The sequence below is a fragment of the Myodes glareolus genome, chromosome 12 (assembly GCF_982192425.1).
Source record: "Myodes glareolus chromosome 12, mMyoGla1.1, whole genome shotgun sequence".
In the NCBI taxonomy this organism is placed as follows: domain Eukaryota; kingdom Metazoa; phylum Chordata; class Mammalia; order Rodentia; family Cricetidae; genus Myodes; species Myodes glareolus.
This window is the reverse complement of record NC_142037.1, coordinates 41090872-41096796: the sequence shown is the minus strand read 5'-3', so window position 1 is coordinate 41096796 and position 5925 is coordinate 41090872. Positions and strand designations below refer to the sequence as shown.

At 42.2% G+C, this 5925-nt stretch overlaps 1 long non-coding RNA gene across 1 annotated transcript; it reads right to left on the bottom strand.

Moving 5' to 3' along the window:
- Positions 1-1796: 1796 nt before the first annotated feature.
- Positions 1797-4711, bottom strand: LOC146892313 (uncharacterized). The gene is made up of 2 exons (XR_015004705.2): positions 4276-4711; positions 1797-3003 (listed from the first exon to the last, which is right to left on the bottom strand). It is a non-coding gene; the product is annotated as an uncharacterized LOC146892313 (long non-coding RNA).
- Positions 4712-5925: the final 1214 nt, after the last annotated feature.

Here is a 5925-nt window from a genome sequence, read left to right as displayed (position 1 = left end):
TTGAAAACTTGAATAAATGTCTATGGTATGGTGTACATATTTTAACTTTCCAAATTCTGCAAAATGGAACACATCCATCCACCAGATCTCATTCCTTTGAGTACCCTTTGGGTTACTCCCTGCAGGGAAGAGTGTTTGGTTATAGAAAGAGCATGTAGGACATCTTCTTATAATCTCTTTAGCTTGTTGCCATGTAATAGAAAACTCTTTCTTTAAACCTTTGTTATTGACATGATGTTTTTAATGAAATTTTGAGGCCTTCAGCACACTTACAGTCAATAATTGATCAATTTCTGCATTACTTTGTGCTAGAGGACCTGGTAGACCCATATAGGATCGGATGTGTGTTATGTATATGGGATAAAGCCTATTCCTGATTATATCTTGAACATGAATAATGATGTCAATTCTGTATCATCTGGTATAAATTCAGCAGTTTCAATATGCAAGACAATTCTTTCAGCATATTGTGAATCAGTAACTATATTGAGAGGTTCTTTAAAATTCCTTAGTACCATATGAATAGCATATAATTCTGCCTTTTGGACAGAATTATAAGGGCTTTGTTCCACCTTACTTAATTCTTCTGATTTGTAACCTGCCTTTCCTGACTTATTTGTGTCAGTATAAAATATATGGGCTCAAGTTCTTGATGTGTCACATACAATTTGGGGAAGAATCCAAGTAGTTCTCTTTATAAGGTTAAGTCTGTCACTTTTGGGATAATACTATTAATTTCTCCTAAAAAATTAGCACAAGCTCTTTGCCATGGTTCATTGTCTTCCCATAATTTTTAAATTTCATCAGCAGTAAAAGGCTGCTGGGTCTATACCTGATAGTTGACAAAGTCTCAATTTTCCTTTTATAATTAATTCAGAGACTTTTTCCGCATAAGTTTTTAATTTTTTACTTGGTTTATGTGGCAAAAAGATCCATTCTAAGATATTATCTTCCCTTTGCATTGAAATTCCTGTAGGGGAAATTCTAAAAGGCAATACGACTAGAATACAGTTAAGATTTGGATCCACTCTATCTACATGTGCCTCCTGTAATTTCTCTTCAATTACCATAATTTCTTTTTCCACTTCAACTACTAATTCTGGGATTATTTAAGTCTTTGTCACCATCTAAAGTTTTGTTTAAATGAACTATTAGATCAGGTGTTATCCCAACAACCAGTCATAGACTGGAAATATCTCCTAACAATCTTTGAAATTCATTAAGAGTCCACAATCAGTCTCCCCTAATTTGTGCCTTTTGTGTTCTAATTTCCTGTAAACTTATTTTGTAACTTAGGTAATTGACAGAATCTCCTCCTTGTATTTTTCAGGAGCAATTTGTAATCCCCATTTAGGCAAAACTTTCTTTACTTCTTCAAATATTCTTTCTAAAGTATCTGCATTTGAGTCAGATAACAAAATGTTGTCCATGTAATGGTAAATTATAGACTTAGGAAACTGCTTGCATTTTATTTCCAATGGTTGACTTACAAAGCATTGGCACAAGGTGAGCTATTGAGCAGTCCCGGTGGGAAGACAGTTCATTGGTATCTCCTATTAGGCTGAGATGCTCTTAACAACTGAGCCATCTCTTCCCAGATCCTCTTAATGTTAATGATCTTGAACACAATTCAAGGTATGTTTGAGTAGATCTAAGAGTCCTCTGGCCCTTTGAATGGAAAGGTAGGGTAGATGTTGGAGTCCGGCTCTTCCATGTCACCCCTTCCTGTTTTACGTGTTTTGAAAACTGATTTGGGTCCTGTAGTTGAAGAAACTCATTCACACTAAACAATCTCATAGGAGTCTCACATTTGGAAATCCAGATGCTTTTTTATTTATATTCAATATGTTTTTTATTATGTTCAATAACAGTATGGAAAAGACTGGGCATAGTGGCTTACACCTGTAATACCAGCAACTGGGAAGCTGAGGCAGGAGGATTACCCTAAGTTTTAGACCAATCTGAGCTGCATACTGTAAATTAGGTTAGCCTCAGACTCTAGGCAATCCTCCTACCTCAGCCTCCTGGAGGAATTTCAGGTGTGTGGCTGTATGGCAAACTGTCTAAAAGACTAAGCAGAAGAAAGTAGATAATATATGTAGCATGTAGATATGTATGTGTATATATATATATGTATGTATCTCCCTATATATGTCTATATATATAAATATGTATGTGTATGTATGCATATATATGTGTATATATTCTTTATAACTGATAACAATACTAATTGCCATATGAGTTAACTGCACTTGGGGGTTGGGTAGTACTAAAGATAGAACCCAGGGCCTTAATGGATACTTGGCGAGGGCTCTAGCAGTGAGCTATATCCCCATCTAGAGGCATTCATGACAAGTAGATCTGATTTGTTCAGACGTGAGAAAGAAAGGATCCCAACCAGCGTTAACTCTGAAGTAGCCAACAAAGATTAAAACTAGCCTGTGAAGTCCTCGTTGCTTTAATATTCAGCTTAATAAAGTGTTTAAATACCACTGACAACACCCCTTCAAAACTGCGTGGTCTCGCTTTGTTTTTCTAAACCCTTGGAAAACGTTAGAACTGTTTCCTGAGACAAATTCCACTACTTCAGTGCCTTAGACACCGCTGACTGCTTCTGTCAAGGTCACCTTCCAATGGCCAGCTCCTCTTGATGGAGTTTACAGTCAGGTAGTTTACAGTCAGAAGTCACATAGCCCCAGGTCTGCTTTGCTCGCAAGGAATTCTCAAGCTGTTTTCTTCAGTTACTCAGACTGTTTCCCAAGGGAATCTGCATTCAATTTAACTATCCTTTTCTGGAACTGGCTGTCTTCTCCACACCGTTCTTGGCTTTTCTAGAGCGGAGGAGTTTTTGTAGAAGGTTGTGTTTAAGATCAGAGAATAAACAGGCTGGATCCAGAAGAAAGCCGTTGGCGAAATTCCACCTTGTTGATTAAGCAAACATTACTGGGCGGCTATTTTGTGCTGTTGATGCTGAGGTGAAGCATGAGACCTGATCTCAAGGACCTGGGGATGGGATGAACAGTCAGGTAGATGGCACCATCAGCGGAACCTTTTATGAGGTCAGGGTGATGACTGGCTTTATGTCAACTTGGCACAAGCTAGAGCTATCTGAAAAGAGGGACCTTGATTGAGAAGATGCTTCCATAAGATCTGGCTGTAGGATATTTCTTAATTAGCAAGCTGGGGAGGAAAGGGTTTGTTTGGCTTATGCCTCCGCCTCACAGTTTATCATTAAAGGAGGTCAGGACAGGAACTTAAGCATGAATGGTGCCATCCCTGCCCTGGTGGTTCTGAGTTCTATAAAAAAGCAGGCTGAGCAAGCCATGAGAACAAGCCAGCAAGCAGAACCCCTCCATGGCCTCTGAGTCAGCTCCTGCCTCCAGGTTCCTGCCCTGGATGAGTTCCTGCCCTCACTGATTTTGATGATGCACTATTATATGGAGCTGTAAGCAAAATACACCCTTTCTTGGCCTGGAGAGATGGTTCCGTGGTTAAGAGCACCAGAAGCTCTTCCAGAAGTCCTGTGTTCAATTTCCAGCATCTACATGGTGGCTCACAGCCATCTATAGTTGGATCTAATGCCCTCTTCTGGCCTGCAGGCATAGGTGAAGATAGAACACTCATATACATAAATAAATCTTTTTAAAAAAAAAAAAATAAATAAGCCCTGTCCTCTCCAGGTGCTTTGGGTCACGGCGATCATCACAGCAATAGTCACACTAACAAATACAGTCGGATTTGCGAACTCATTGCAGACATGGTCTAAGGTTGCCCTTAGTTTTACCTGCATTTCTTAGTGTGCAAACCATTTGGGGAGGCTTCCTTGGGGAAGAGGCTTGATCTGACTTTATAAAAGTAGAGAAACAAAAGGAGAAAAGGGAGAAACGATAGCATGGACAAGGCACTGAGCTTTCAGATGTATAGGACTATGGGTAAAGCATTTATTTGAATCTCTTCCAAACAGGTCAACTGTGCCTCTATCCTCTTCCATCTTAAAACAAAAACAAAACAAAAAACAAAAAACAAAAAACAAAAAACAAACCTATGTTGATAGTAGGGACTGGACCCAGAGCTTTGTGAATGGCAGCCAAGTGCTCTCCTGCTGAACTCCATCTCCCTCCCCCCAACCCCAAGACCTGTAGCCTTTAAACAGCAAAAACGGAAGGAAATTGCTAAGGAACTTCATCATCATCATTGTTTGTCTGGTTTTGATGTACCCTGAAGCCCAGGCTAACCTGGCACTCACTATGTATCCCAGGCTGGCCTCAAACTTACAGTGATCCTCCTGCCTCCGTTTCCCAAGGACTGTGATGATAGGTGTGAGGTGTGCACCCCCACGCTGGGCGAAAGGCTTTCCTTTCCAACGACGTTGTTCTGAACTCTCCAAAGGAAGGTCAGTAGCTCTCACTTTCTGGTTAGATAAGGTCTCTGCTGTGCTGGAGCCTGGCAGGATGCCTGGGATAAAGGTCTGGGGCAAGCTTGGGGCGCCGTTAGAAAAGCTGAAAGCCACACAGAAGCTGATTCCAGGCCCCTTTCAGTTTTGTAGAGGGATTCCACAGGGCTTATGCCAACATGGCTCACACTCCCAGGCACCTCTGCTGACTCGGAGGCCCTACTGAGCTTTTGGTATGCCTTGCTTTATAACCAGGACATCAGCAGTTCTGAGTCTTTCGGGAAACTCATTTGGATGGCCTTCTCCCAGTCAGGACTGGCCTGGTGCCTGGTGAGATGATTTTCTGGGGTTCTGTTAGAGCTAGCAGAGAACAGGCTGGGGCAGCATCGTATTAGAGTGTGGAATCTAACCTCTGAGACGAAGAAGGGAAGGCAGAGGTCACACAGAGAGGATCACCCTGTCTGTAGTGATGGGACAGCCTCCCCCAACCTCAGGAATCGTGATACAATAATTCGAATGCAATTTGAGACTGAGAGACTGAGCCTCATTGTGCAGACAAGAGAACCCTGGATTCTTTTTACCCAGATTTCCACAATGCCACTGACAGAGAACCAAGGTCTTTCTCAGTAGTACATGGGTCCACACAGGAACTTGCAGCTTTCAAAAATCTCCTGGATGTAGCTCATTGGTCAAGTGCTTACACAGCAGCAAACATGTTGGTGGTTAGCTCCTAACCTAGTAAATTCAGTCATCGATCTCCCATGTGCCCCAGAGCTATTGTTTGCCTTTTCCCTCCTTTCCACATCCTATTTTGTCTTTCTTTCATGGAAGAGATGATATTACTCTCCAGGCAAAAGTTTGTCCTGTGTGTCCTGTCTTAGTCTGGGTTACCACAGACCGGGTGGCTTAAATATAAAATTCTTATTTCTTGTATGTCGCTCTGGAGGTTAGAAGTCCAAGACCAAAGTGCCAGCATCATTGGATTCCTGATGAGAGCCCACACCTTGGTTTACAGATAGCTACTCTCTCCTCGACAGAAACAGAAGAAGGCAAGTTCTGTCCCGTTAGTTCTTAAGATGCAATCATGAGATCTCCACCCTCAAAACCCAACCAGCACCTGTCTTAGTCCGCCGCTGCTGCTATCACAAAATAACAGAACGCGGGCATTTTACAGACAACAGAAATTTATTGCCCATGGTTCTGGGCGTTAAAAATCCAAGAACAAGACATCAGGTTTCATCAGCCTCTTCTCGGTTGCATCCAATGGGAGAGATGATTGCTGTGCCCCGCGTGCTGGAAGGGCAACAGGAAGTAGCCTGCATCCTTTGGCTTCTGTTAAAAGAGCTCTAATCTCATCCTGGGAGCAGAGCACTCAGGACCTAATCATGTCCCCCAGCGCCCCACCTTCCCATCCCGTCCCATCCCACTGGAGCTGAGGATTCAACACGGGAACTGGAGAGGGACACAGTCATTTTATTGACAATGGTCTTTTGGTCTGTGATGTCTTGGCCAATCCTCCCCAGCTGTGAGCT